This window comes from Protopterus annectens, chromosome 3.part0 (assembly GCF_019279795.1).
Source record: "Protopterus annectens isolate FY-2018-M chromosome 3.part0, PAN1.0, whole genome shotgun sequence".
Taxonomy (NCBI): Eukaryota; Metazoa; Chordata; order Ceratodontiformes; family Protopteridae; genus Protopterus; species Protopterus annectens.
The window spans coordinates 433,186,066-433,201,530 of record NC_056731.1 but is presented as its reverse complement, the minus strand read 5'-3'; positions in this window follow the sequence as shown (position 1 = coordinate 433,201,530).

Sequence of the window (15,465 nt, the reverse complement as noted above, 5' to 3'; positions counted from 1 at the left end):
GTCCATCAATTATGTCAGGCTTTGTCCAGATGTCATACAGTAGTTGGTGGATAGGTATATTTGTCTATCATTATTTAGTGCAGTAATTTCTGATGAGGGGAATGGCTGGGAAGCATGTTGAAGTCTGTACATTCAAGAGGTTGGTGTATAGAGAATGCTCTTAGATGGCCTTGTAACATAGTTTATGTGGGGGACAGTAACACATGTTTTAAAACTAGGCTGTTAGAACATGTCAGACATATTACTGATAAGAAATATGTCAGTTCTATAGCTGTAAATTTGAATAAATCTCACCATGGGGACAGTAGTGGGTGTCAAGGTACTGTTTCTGAAAACGTCTGTTCCTCAGTGTGATGAAATATTTATAAAAGGACAATTGTTATATACAGACTCAATGTATTAATATTAACTGTGATACTTTATCCCATAGGTAGTTAAATGACAAGTGCAATTGGAGGCTGTGTATTCAGTCATGTAATTAGGTGTTAATTGCTTTGTGTAATTAAGGCATGTATTTCTGGTAATGTTTACTCTTTGAAGGCTTTGGCCAAGACATCAGAGTATAATAAACATGTGTGAATTACTGGCTGGTTGAATTTTTCTTTGCTAAATTCAGACATTTTATCTGTTTTGCTAAGAGGTTGTTGTATGTCTGGCCATTGTGTATGGCCTATCATGATTTTCTAGCAGTGTACTGCTCACTTATTTATTTGGACTGTATGTGGGGGGGGGGGCAGATGTGAGTGTCATGGCTGCTTTTGTATCCAGCTGTGCATGCTGCCCCAGTTGTGGGTGGTCTATCCACAGGATATGTTTGCATGGGCATTTTGGGACATGTATGCATACACACACACACACACACACACACATATATATATATATATATATATATATATATATATATATATATATATATATGTATATATATATATATATATATATATATATATATGTGTGTGTGTGTGTGTTTATATACATATATATAATATATACATATATACATATATATATATATATGTATATATATATATATATATATATATATATACATATGTGCATATATATATATATATATATATATATATATATATATATATATATATATATATAGGGTCTATATTAGAACACCGAACATTTGAAATATAGAGTGTTCTAATATCAACCTGTTTTCAGCGAACCCTGAAAATATCGAAGAAACAGAAAACCAAATTTTTTCCTAGGGAACGAATTTGGTTGTCCATTTCTGTTGCTTTGGTATTTTCAGCTCTCTGGTAGAAAGTTACAGGTCGGGTTCAGGTAAGTGTGTGATTGTGTGGACATGACGGTTAGGGTGGGGTAGGTGAGTTAGGGTTAGGGCGCGGGTGAGGTGACTGTGTGATAGTGACGGACCTTAGGGTTAGGGTTTGGGTTAAGGTAAGTGGATAGTTAGTGGTGTATGTATAGTTTAGTGTATGGTTAGGTGTAAGAGTTTAGGTGTATGTGTGTGGATTGCTATTTGTTTGGTGTGCTTGTGCTGTGAGTATGTGTTTTGGAACAGCGAATATTTTCCCTAGGAAAAAATTTGCTGTTCTGAATGTTCGATGTTTTGTATTTTTGATTGCTAGAGTTCGATATTAGAACACTCAACATTTTGAATGTTCGGTGTTCTAATATAAACCCTAAATATATATATATATATATATATATATATATATATATATTTGTGTGTGTGTGTGTGTGTGCATATATACATGTGTGTATACATATATATACATACCTATATATATATATATATATATATAGATATACATACCTATATGTATGTATATATATATATATATATATATATATATATATATATATATATATATATATATATATATGGGTCCCCTTGACTTCGACACGCCGAAACACTGATGCTAAGAAGACCGACTCGAGAAGACCGACGAGACAGATGATCGACAAGGTGAAATCTCGACAGCCGAAACACCGACATGGGCAACGTGTGAGCGCGAGTCGGTAAGTGTGCGATAGTGAGGGATTTAGCGTTAGGGAGCGGACAGGTTAGTGTGCAATAGTGAGGGATTTATTTATTTATTTTATTTATTATTTTATTTATTTTAGATTTGTTAACCGGGATGGTCCGACTGGATACATGTCCTTTTTCAGCGGAGGCCCGGGGAGAAAAGCTCCAACAGAGTTACATTGATAATTAGGTACAGTAAATGAACTGAAAGAACTTAGCAAAAACATAGGCTATTAACATACAAGTACAAGACTGCCATTACTATTTCTGAGATTACTACAAATGTAACATTAATAACATATTAGCAAGGGCGGTAAGCAGTATAATGACATAGAGTTAGACAGGATGCATATTTCTTTATCACAGTATACAAAGTACTTATCATCTTAGCTAGTTATTTATGTTTTAGTTAATGGCACAGAGCTAGTCTGGGTTTGAGCAAGGACATAGCCAGTGTGACTTGAAGTGGAGTTTTAGACTATTTTTGAATTGACTTAGAGAAGTTGCAAGCATGATGTTATTTGGGAGAGAGTTCCATATTTTACCAGTGGTGTTAGCAAATAGCGCGTCACCACCTAGGTTGAGAGATTTAGTTGTTTGGACAAGGAGTCTGTTTGCTGAGCGAAGGCAGCTTAGATTGGAGTAGGGAGTCATTAAGTTTTTAGTGCTGGGGTATTCTCAGGTTGTTTAAGGATTTTGAAGGCCTCTATGAGTTGGGACTGGTGAAGAAGGTGGGAATTCTATCCATCCAAGCTTTTTCAGGTTAGTACAGTGGTGTGTTCTGTAGGGTAGGCCTGTAACGAACCTGGCAATGTGATTATAGCAGGATGAGAGCTTGGCCAGATCAGATTTGTTAAGGTGAGTGAGGACAGGAGAGGCATATAGTAGGGTAGAGAGAAGGTGTGAACGGGCTGTGGCTGCCCTGGCATTTGGGGTAAGGAAGGCTTTAATTCTATATAGGGTCCCAAGTTTCTTGTTGACTGACTTAATGGCTTGGTTGATATGTATATCAAATCTGAGTTTATTGTCAATGTTTACTCCTAATAGCTTTGTATAGGTGTCTGGGGCGATGATGGTCCCATTATTGGATTTTATAGTGAAGTTTTCAGTCGGAGATCTATTGGTTGGTTAGAAGAGAAGTAACTTGGTTTTGTTTGTATTTAAGATCAGAAGATGGTTGGCAAGCCAGTTTTCGACTTTGGTGAAGCTATGTTGGGTGGTAGTTAGTAGATCTGCAAGAGAGGCATTGGAACATATTATAGTCGAGTCATCTGCATATTGAATGCAGGTGGCTTCAGGGATGACTGTTTGGATGTCGTTTATGAAGACTGAAAAGAGGAGAGGTCCTAATATGGAACCTTGAGGAACTCCTATGGTATTTGGTAGTAGGCAGGAGAGCTTGTTTTGCCACATTACTGCTTGTTGTCTCCCAGTGAGGTAAGCTTGAAACCAGTCAAGGGCTGGAGTATCTAGATACAGGGTTTTTAAAGTATATAGAAGTAACTGATGGTTTACCATATCGAAGGCTTTCGATAGGTCCAGGAAGAGAGCGGAGGATATTTTTTTATTATTCTGGTTAAGATTAATGTTTTCAGTAAAAGAGAGGAGGGCAGTGGTTGTACTATGATGGGGTCTGAATCCATGTTGAGAGTCTGTGAGTAGTTTATTTTGGGTTAGATAGAGCATTAGTTGGTTGTGCATGCACTTTTCCATAATTTTGGCAAGTGGTGATAGTATGGCTATAGGTCTATAGTTGGATAGTTCTGTGGATGAACCTCCTTTGTGGAGTGGAATAACATAGGATATTTTCCAAATTGAGGGGATTGAGGCCTTGGTTATGGTTCTGTTAATTAGGATTGAGATAGGGTAGGCTACATCTGCAGCAATTTGCAGGTATTCAGCCGGCAGAATATCGGCTGAAAGGGTGGTTGGCTTCAGTTTTTTCAAAAGGGATCTGATAAAGGATGTGGACATTGGCTGGAAGTTAAAAGAGAGTGGTGAGTCGGGTATAGTGTTTATAGAAGTGTGGGAGGAGAAAGTTGGTTAGCTAATGACTGGATGGTTTCTGTGAAGAAAGTATTGAATGAATTGGCTATATCTTCTTGGCTCTTGTCAGATAATGTTCCTGGGGTCGGAGTAGTGGATTTGCCTGGTTGGAGAAGTTTATTTATGCCTGCCCAGTACTTTTGAGGGTTATTCTGATGTTTATGTTGCAGATTGTAGAAGTAATTTTTCTTATCTAGTATGATGGCTTTTTTAGTCTCATTTCTAAGTTGTTGGAATTTGATATGATCTAGGGTAGTTTGGTAGTGCCATTTATCCCACGCTTTGTCTCTAGTTGTTATTTTGGTTTTGGTGTCTGTTGTTAGCCAGGGTGCTAGTTGAGTTTTAATTCTTATTGAGCGTTTAGGGGCATGCGAGTCAAGTATAGCAAGGAATGAATTGTTAAATGATGACACTGCCTCATCAAGGGGAAGGAACTTTAGTTTTGTCCAGTTACATGATTTGAGTTCAAGTTGAAATTTAGTTGGGTCAAAGTTTTTCTTGGATCTGATAGACCTATAAATAGGTACGCTTGTACAATTAATTTTGTCTTTCATGATGTATGTGAGCAGGTGATCACTAAGATCATTAGGGAGAGTTCCAGACATATAGTTCTGGGGATGACTGTTGGTGAGTATCCAGTCTAGTATACTCTCTTTGGTTATTGTTACCTGTACGTGTGGTAGATGATATTATCTGAGAGAATCCATGTAGGTTAACAGGGGTGGGGTTGGACTGTGCTGTGCATTGGTTCCAGTCAATATTAACATTGCCCAGGACAATGGTTTCTTGAGGGTAGTTGTTGGCTATCCAATGTAGAATGACCTCTAGTGTTTCTACATTGTTCCCGGGGGAATATAGGTGACAATTAGGTTAATGCCCTTATGATTATTTAGTAGAATTTTTAGAGCTAGTATTTCAGCGTTAGAGACCTGGGGTGGTTGTATAGGGTTAGTTATGATGTTAAGTGTGCTATTATATAAGACGGCTATTCCACCTCCTCTTTCTTTACTCTATCTGCCCTAAGTATATTGTAACCAGGAGGCAGGATCTCATTGTCTTTGGTTGATGGCCGGAGCAATGTTTCAGATAGACACATTATGTTGGGGAGGTATGTGGCTAGTACAGCATGCAGGCTATGTATCTTATTGTTTAGGCTTCTAATGTTTAAGTGGCATATTAGGAGGGAGTTGACCAGTCGGTGGGAGAGTGGTGGGCTGGTAGGATTTTAAGTTAAGGTTGGGCCTGGATTAGGATGGATGTCCCCATCTTTGGTTATGTTTTTCTTAGATACTAGTAGTCTAATAACTTTGAATAGTAGTTTTAGTTCATATTTAGATTTTGGTGTTGATTGGAGTGGTTTTAGAAGCAAGTGGTTGGAATTTATAATTTTGGGGTAGTGTAGTAGTGGGCAAGTTCCAGTCAGTGGAGGTAGGGGGATCTTGGTTTGGCATTTTGGATAAGAGAAACCTACGAATGTGAGATTTTCATAGCTAGTAAGAAAGTATGGCAGAATTAAGAGTGGTAAGATAAGAGGAAGGAGTTTATAATTATTTATAGACATGTTATATGTCATCAATGGTGGGGTCAATGTGCTTCAGAGGAATAGTAGTGGTTAAACAGTAAAGTGGTGGGGAATTGAGAGGAAGTTGTGTAGGTTGGAGAGGAAGTAGGGTGTGGCCTAGTGGCTATAAATGTAGGCACAGTGGGGGCGGTGGGATAAGGGGCAGGGAGGGGAGCGAGCCCGAAGCGAGCGAGGGCAAAGCGGAGCTGGCTAACCCAGTCCCAATTTTGGTCCTATGAGTGGGGTAAATAGTCTGATAGTGTAAGTAAGCAGATTGGAGTACAGGCTTGAAATTCAACATAAACATATACAGTTGTAAAATGTCTAATACAATTCAACATAAATAGGCATTTACAGTTGTAAAACACTTACTGGAGAGACACTGAGCCTTCATGGGGCCTGTAGCAGAGTGGATTGTAGTTTTACAAATGGTGCCTGCCACAGGTAATATTTGTTAACTCTGGGATTGTCTTAAGGTAATAAACAGGGAAGGGGAGGGGAGAACAAGGGTGTGAGCAGGCAGTTCTTTGTACTGCTGCTAATGAGCCAAAGCAAGACAAGTATGTGTTAAGAACAATCACAATTGACCAAGGACTGCTCTGAAACTGTAAGTCTTGTCTTAATTTCTCAGGTGGAAAACCAGGATAACCTTGTATCAGTAGGCTACTGTGGTATAGTTTAAATAAACAAACACACAGTATTGATCAGTTATTGATAATATTTGCTAACAGAAGGGAATAAGAGAAAGTGGAAGATGTGTGTGTGTGTGTGTGTGGTGGTGGGGGGGCTGCTTACAGCCAAAGCACAGTGCTCTCCAGGGGAAAATGAAGATTGGCTCAAACAGTTAGACACATACTCAAAGTTAACTGTAGCTGTTTGCAGACAGTTCAGACCCGGACTGCACTTTTCTTATAGGAATGTTAAAGGTGGTACGAGTTGAATACTTAAGAGTGGTGTTAGGTTCAAAGTTAACTGTAGCTGTTTGCAGACAGTTCAGACCCGGACTGCACTTTTCTTATAGGAATGTTAAAGGTGGTACCGGAGTTGAATACATAAGAGTGGTGTTAGGTTCAAAGTTAACTGTAGCTGTTTGCAGACAGTTCAGACCCGGACTGCACTTTTCTTATAGGAATGTTAAAGGTGGTACCGGAGTTGAATACTTAAGAGTGGTGTTAGGTTCAAAGTTAACTGTAGCTGTTTGCAGACAGTTCAGACCCAGACTGCACTTTTCTTATAGGAATGTTAAAGGTGGTACTGGAGTTGAATACTTAAGAGTGGTGTTAGGTTCAAAGTTAACTGTAGCTGTTTGCAGACAGTTCAGACCGACTGCACTTTTCTTATAGGAATGTTAAAGGTGGTACCGGAGTTGAATACTTAAGAGTGGTGTTAGGTTCAAAGTTAACTGTAGCTGTTTGCAGACAGTTCAGACCCGGACTGCACTTTTCTTATAGGAATGTTAAAGGTGGTACCGAGTTGAATACTTAAGAGTGGTGTTAGGTTCAAAGTTAACTGTAGCTGTTTGCAGACAGTTCAGACCCGGACTGCACTTTTCTTATAGGAATGTTAAAGGTGGTACCGGAGTTGAATACTTAAGAGTGGTGTTAGGTTCAAAGTTAGCTGTAGCTGTTTGCAGACAGTTCAGACCCGGACTGCACTTTTCTTATAGGAATGTTAAAGGTGGTACCAAAGTTGAATACTTAAGAGTGGTGTTAGGTTCAAAGTTAACTGTAGCTGTTTGCAGACAGTTCAGACCCGGACTGCACTTTTCTTATAGGAATGTTAAAGGTGGTACCGGAGTTGAATACTTAAGAGTGGTGTTAGGTTGGAGGGACACTGAGCCTTCATGGGGCCTGTAGCAGAGTGGATTGTAGTTTTTAGCATTAGGGAGTGGACAGGTAAGTGTGAGATAGTGTGGGATTTAGGGTTAGGGTGCGGGAAAGGTGAGTGTGCGGTAGTGTCGGACTTAGGGTGCGGGTAAGGTAAGTGTGCGATAGTGACGGACTTTTGGTGTAGTGGCGGGTTAAGTGAGTTAGGGTTAGGGTGCGGGTAGGGGAAGTGTGTGATAGTGACAGAATGTAGGTTTATTGGCGGGTTAAGTGAGTTAGGGTTAGGGTGCGGGTAGGGTAAGTGTGCGGTAGTGTCGGACCTTAGGGTTAGGGTTTGGGTTAGGGTTAGTGCATGTATAGTTGTGTGTAATGTGTAGTTTATGTTTTGTGTGTCGGTGTTATGGTGTTCGGGTTTGTGGCGTGTTGGTGTTGTGATAGGGATCCATATATATATATATATATATATATATATATATATATATATATATATATATGTGTGTGTGTGTGTGTACACCTCAGTATTTATTGGTAATATATCTATATATTGTTGTGCACATATATGGATCTCCAAACATATCTCATTCTCTCTCTATGTATGCTTCTATTCATATATATATATATATATATATATATATATATATATATATATGTATATATACCAATCCTTCCTAATTGCACACTTATCTCTTCCCTATTGCAAACTGGCTGTAAAGATGGGTATGTTTGAGAAAACATCCTCAAACAATACAGCTCAGATGGCTTAGTGGTAAATTGCATAGGCTATGTTGTGCAGGGTCCTGGGTTCAAGTTTTGCAAGGGCTGATTATTTTGTTGCTGGGCAGAACAAGGGCTGTTGGATACAGAGTGATTAAGGCACTTTTAAGCAGTTGTAAGTGGGTTTGCATGGGTTTGCACAGTGGTAAGCAATGCTAACTTCTAGTTAACTATGCGTACAGGCAGCCTTAAAAGTACTTAATCTGTCTAAGCATTACTTAGTGCCATGCAAACAGGCTTAATTCCGATTAAAACAGCCTACTCCCACTTTCCCCTGTGCTAATTTCTTTAAAAGAATAGAAAAAAGGGGTGATAGGAAAGTGGTGAAAAAGGGGGCACAAAGAGGGAAAGACAATGGGGAAAGTAGCTACGGATGTGCAGGACAGGTGTAGGGAAGGTCCATAGCTGTCCATTTCTTCTACAGCAATAGCTGTGCATATATACTGAATTTGGAGGTATATTTGGACAGCCAAATGCCTGAGAGCGGGATGAGGACAACAATATTGGTGTTGTGAAGCCAATTAGACCAGATTACATGTGTCTAGTGGACACATGGTGCGAAATGAACAGCTATGTATAGGACGACATTTTTTTTTTTTTGGGAACAGACTGCCCCCTTTTTTTTGAGGTGAGAGTGGGATGTTGGAGAAGGATAGTAGGTATATTTGGGGTGGTAGGTTGGGTAGGAAGACAGACAAGACAGACAAGACAGCATACAGGGGTAGTATATGACACGTGGGGGTAAACACCTTGGATGGGGAGGGGTGTTTGGTAATCAGAAGCCCATGAGCCCCTAAATGGATACAGTGGGACTGAGGTCCCCATGCCTGGGCAGTCACCACTGCACCCTCACAGCCCCAAAGGTGGCTGTGGGCTGAGCAGGAGGGGCAGGCTGACCCTCTAAATGCACCACGCAGCCCTCAAGCTGGTGTAGCAGATCTCCAAATTTCTTGTGGAGCTTGCTATGCACCAGACCCCTGACCTGGCTTCAGGTGATAGGATCCTGTTTGTGCCCAAGCCCGGGGGGGTAAGCCCCATTCCCTGAGGCAGTTCCACCCAAAGGTGGGGCAGGACCAGCAGACGAGGAGGTCCCGTGGTGGGTCTCAGATGTGCTGGGGCCCAGTACCATGGCCAGATGAGATGAGAGAGGTGGATCCACTGGGATCAGCCTTCCCTGACATGCTATGGTGTTGCAGTTTTAGAACATATGTTGGTTAGTAATGGTTAATACATTCCAGGATTAGTTATAACTGCATGCATGAGTATTCCCATTAACCCAATATAACACATTTTGAACATTTGCATATCAAACAGAACACATGCATAAATGGAACCACAGCGGGCATTACACCAGCATGCAGGTTACATTGATAGCAACAGGCCACCAATGATGATATTTGAACAGGGAACATTAATTTGAATAAATTTCAATGTTTTTTGAACAACAGGACACATGTCCCAACAGTTGGTTTGGTGGAAAAAATACCCCTTCATTTATGTGTTTAGATTATTGGTGAAGGTAAGGTGGGGGAGAGAGAAATTTCAGGTAACAGATGTAGATTCTTGCAATGGTCACAGTTTTAATGATCATTTCTCTACTCATTACTCTACAGGTATTATTACAACAACTATGGCCTTGGGTTGGGCAGTGGTATGTTTGTACACAATATAATTACAGCCTTTTTACAGTTACTTTGAACTTTCTCTTACCTGGTAGACCTGTGGAGGGAATGTTTGTTAATACTACATGACTGTTTCTACCCATATTCCCATAGTCAGCGTTACATATGTGCACTCATACTGTGTGTGTGTGTGTGTGTGTGTGTGTGTGTGTGTGTGTGTGTGTGTGTGTGTGTGCGTGTGTGTGCTACTGACACACTCTGCCTTTATTTCTATCAGTCACTCTGGTTGTTGTTGTTAGCAGGGACCTGTAGCTGTGACAGAATGACACTTTTAAATATTTCTTGGGGGGAGACCACTTGGTGTATAGACTTATTTTGCTGTCATTTGCAGTCTTTGGGTTGGACCATGGGTGTTGGACACAGTATAACTACAGCCTTCTTATAGCTATTTTATAACTTATCTTACCTGGGAGAGCTGTGGAGGGAATTTTTGTTTATACTACCTGACTGTTTCTACACATTTTCACAAAATCCTAGTTGAAATTATGCATACAGCTTACTACCACTCCCAGGATTCAAACCGTGGCTGTTTCTGCTAAAAATATGACAAGTGTGGGTTTTATCATAGGGAGCTATTGAGACACTACTGGTGCTAACTTGAATGATTTCTTTCTCATTCACTCTTTGTTGTACAATCTGACTTTGTATTTACAACATTACATATACATATCTCTTCACATAGCACAGTGTGGAAAGGAGTGGTTAACACAACATTACTAGTCAAATATCAGATCTTGGTGCATGACATTTGTAATATCAGTTAATCTCATGTGTTACAGAGGCACTAACTTTGTCAGATGAGACTTGATTGTTTAATGCTTTGAGAGCTATAGTTGCTATGCATAACCTGTACACATTTCAAATCATATCATACCAGTGTAAACACAACCAGTCCATGGTTTAGATTTTTATTCACAGGCAATTACATTTTATTAATATATGACCTATATGAGACTTTTACTGTAATATTGTCTGCTTTATTCATTTTAAACCATACCATAGTTTTAATAATGATAGGTGACATTCTACTCCTTTATATTTATTTGGTATGTATAGTACAAGCTAGATTGTTACTCACTAGCCTCGCAACACAGCCTTTGTGACCTACTGGCATAGGCTTCCTGGTTTGCAACCCACTCAGCTGGAGCTGTAATGGGAATGGAGAAACATTTATGCATACCTATGCATCCCATATATAGGTTGGACTTTGGAAATGGTTCTTACTATGAATACTTACACACTTCTTGGACATCACCCCTCTGTCTTGCTTCGTGGACTCACTTTTCCAAGAGCTCTCTCTTCCTCTGCTTCAAGTCAGCATAGTGGTGCTGGACCTGCTCACCAGTCTGAGGGATATCAGTGGCACTGGTGAGATCACGGGCAAGACTTTCCCAGACTTCTTCTTTGTATTTGGAGCCCTGGTACTGGTCCTGCAGCAGTCTCACTTCATGTTTTTTACAAGGAGTCCTACTATGACCTTGGACTGCTATATGCCCCAGCGCTGCACCCTAAAGCGCATGTCTTCACCAACACCTGCCATTCTGCCTGCAGTGGGGAGCTACAACCAATTACGAGCTGTATTACTACCTGCAAAGTTTAAATAGGGCTATTTTCCCACCCTGTACCATTATTGAACAGTTTTGAAACTGTTGAGCTAAGCTAAGTACCGTGCATACACACTTAGCAAGGCTGCCCATTGCTTAATAGGGTAGATGCTAAGCCCTGCTTACCAGTGAGCAAATCCACTTGTATATGCTAAATATTGTTTAAACTTTTAATTTCAGTGAAATCTGACATTTGGAGCTGCTACACTACCCTGGTTAACATATGCATAATATATTCACTAACTATTAACAATACATTTTGGATGTGTTTCACATATGAAAATGTATGGCCTGCTATGGGGTCCAAACTGTGCCTGACTGCATGCTAGGCAAACACTCTAACCATTACGCTATTCCAATTTCACTTTTTTGTGTGTATAGTTTAAACACTGATATACATAGCTGTGTGACAGGCGAACCTGCACAGCTATGCTTAAACTTTATTCCAGACTAATAAAAAAATAAATAAATAAATTGAAACCTTTAATTTTTTAATTTAATTTTTGGCTTTGTCCAGATTTCTTACTCTAATGGGTAAGGAGGTGTGCATTGTAGACTTCATACCCTTCAGATGATTCATGCTAATGCAAAACCTGTTATTCTATCCACTTTCTAAGTTTGTACTAGCAATATTTAAAGGTTGTCCCCCTTTCTCCAGATTTCTTACTCTAACGGGTTGGGAGGTGTGATGAGCGATCTCTCACTTTTTTTAAATTGCCAAATGGCAATTCTGGTGTGCAGGGGGTATATATTTATTTATTTTATTTTACATTTGTTGACCGGGCTAGTCTAACTGGATGCATGTTCATTTTCAGTAGAGGCCCGGGGAGAAAAGCACCAAGACACTTACATAAAGACAATATAGAAAGTTACAATAGTCAAAGTATATAACAGCTATTGTTAGTAAAATACAGTACTCGTAGAAAGTGTAACACAAGACAGTATAAGCTAATGTGCAAGAGATGTTACTATATACATATATACATATTTTAAATTGCAATAACATTGTCTTTGGTTGATTAAAACTAGGTCAATAAAGATAAAGAGTAATAAAACTAGTGTATGGAGAGAAAGTTAGTCAGGGTTAGTACAAGAGCATGTGTATTGTGAGAGCACTGCTCTCAGACACACCCCTTGCACTACACAGAAGCATGTCTGTATTACAGCATGGCAGCACGCCTTCATGAATATGCATGGCGCTCTGCTGTGCTGTACAGGAATGGTCCCTTCTGTGCAGGAATAAGGTATTCCTTCACGGAAGTTTGCTGAATCCCGGGGACTATCTCGAATCAATAGAGTTTTCCCTCTTCAAAGATCAACCTACCAAAATTCTTGGAATGAAGACATGACCTATCAAAAGCTCAAGCATAGCCATTAGGCAAATCACAAAACACTTTGAGAAGAATCATTACACTGAAATACGTTATTATAAAAAAAACAATAGGATGTTAACTCAGCTCTGCGAGCTCCTATCAAAACTATTGGAATAAAAACTCGAACTATCACAAAACCAGTTAAGGCCATTAGACAAATCACGAAACATGTAAAAAGGAACAAATAAAGTGTTAGCTCAACTCTGTGACCTCCTACCAAGACTAAAAAATACTTCAACCTACCAAAGCTAGCGAGATCAAAGCTCAACCAATCAAAATCATTATTCTCAACTACGTATCTAAAACTACATAAAACTACCGGTCAAAAAGAAAAAATCGTGCAACAATTCTTACAAAATATTTGCGCCCAACTCCATTTAAAATAATTCTGATACAACAGTTCACTTACACTACTACGCTTTGCAACTACACATACAAACAATATAAACATTTACGTTACATGAAAGTGGACAAGGGTTGTGGAATGGTGGTGATGGAGGAAAAATGCTATAGTTTTGAAATATTTAAAGTTTTATCAGACCAAGTTTTTTATGAAAAAGTAAAGAAAAGTGATGTTATTAAGAGTTTTAAGGGAACTGGTTATGAACTTTTTCATTTTTTTAATCAGAAATATATTGATTGCGTAGTTTATGAATTTTCAAAGATAGATGAGCCAGAGATTGGTAAACTATTCAGTATTCTGAAAGTGCATAAATATTCCGGTCGTCCACTGTTTAGACCAATTGCATCAAGTCCAAAGAATAAGACCACCACAATTTCTTATTATTTATTATTATTTAGATAAGATTCTTAATCCAATAGTACAACAGAGTACATCTTTAATTTGTGATTCTTGGTCTTTTAATCAGTTAAGACTTTATAAATTTAATGGAAATGAAAAATTTTTATGCACACTGGACATTGTTTCACTCTTTTTAATTTCTCCATATATATTAGGTTTCTAATACCATGACGGGAATGGAACCCATTTCTAAGTCAAAGTACAATTAAAGTTCATGAAATTAGTATTGTTTCACTCTTTGGTGTAAGCCAAAAGTGCTTTTCACAGCACCCGCAACATACCCAGTAATGACTCCTTCTGCAATTCATATGGCGTTACTTGTATTGGTAGCATGTCTAAATATGATCATAGACTCTTCTTTATAAGACCGGTTGCTCCTACTACTATGGGAACTATCTGGGTATCTTTCTTCCACATTGTTCTCATTTCTGCTTGCAAACCCTGATATTTTATAGCCTTGTGTCTCTCTGTATGTAGGACACTATAGTCACTGGGTGTGGTGATTTCAATGGTCAATGCTATTTTTGTCTTCTTTTCTTGGACCACTATATCTGGTTTTCTAGCATCTTTCTTTTGAACTGTTGGTAATGGATGATCCCATGTGATGTAGACTTCATCATTTTCTATGATGTTTTGTGGCTCATGTTTCCAGTGTTTTTTAGTGACTTCAATCCCCAGTACAACAGTCTTGTCACATTATTGTGCCTTTCAGTATACAGTCCTGCCATTAGTATGTCACATCCAGCAATGAGGTGTGTGACAGTTTCCAATTTGGTTTTACAAAACCTACATTTGTCTGTTTCTCCCACATGTTCAATGGACTTTGTAAACCAACGTGTATGCAGCCCACTATCTTGGGCTGCCAATATTAACCTTTTATCTCTTGGTTTAAATTCACCTCTCCTTAACTATTCCTGCGTTCGTTCCTGATCAACATGAGGTTCTTCCAGAAATTTTCTATACTTGCAACTATATGCATTTTCTACATTTCTTGCCTTTTCATCTGGTCCTTTACCTTATATTCTTTCTTTTGTTTTTTGGTGCATTCAGTTGCTGCCTGGTTTTTATCTACTTCTGGTTTAATTTTCATTCCTGCTCAACGTCGATATGCTTCTCTAAGTTAAGCACAGAAGTCATCTTAGATTTATTCTCCTCAAGTTTCAAAACTTTCACTATATTTGGATCTTGTGAGGTCAGCAGATATGTGTGGAGTCCCATGATTGCAAATCTATACGTGCAATCAATTTCAAGGAGGCCCATCCCTCCTTCGGAACAGAGAATATATAATCTTGGTATGCACAGATTTTTATAGATCATTTGGTAAGCATGACGTATCTTTCTTGTTTTACTATCTAATCTATCCAGCATGTTTTGGGGCCAATCAATCATTCCAAAGCTGTAAGTTAGGACAGGAAGAGCAAATTGGTTTATAGCTTGGATTGTGTTCCTAGATGTCAATGTTGTTTTCAGGATTAATTTAAGTCTTTGAAAGTATTCCTTACTAAATTTTGTTCACATTTGTTCATGTTTTATTGCTGATCCTTCATCATTTCTGAAGTATTTATACACTGCCTCTTGCTCAAGTTCTTTTATATCACATTATTGTCCCAAACTGATGTTTTCCTGGTGCTTCAGTTTTCTTGCTTTAAAGGTTGCTTTTGCACATTTATCAAGACCAAATGACATTCTAATGTCATCTGAAAAAGTTTTGATAACCTGCAGCTGTGCTTTCAGTTCCTCATCTGATGAGCTATACAGTTTTAAATCATCGACAAAGGGAAGATGAGAAGTC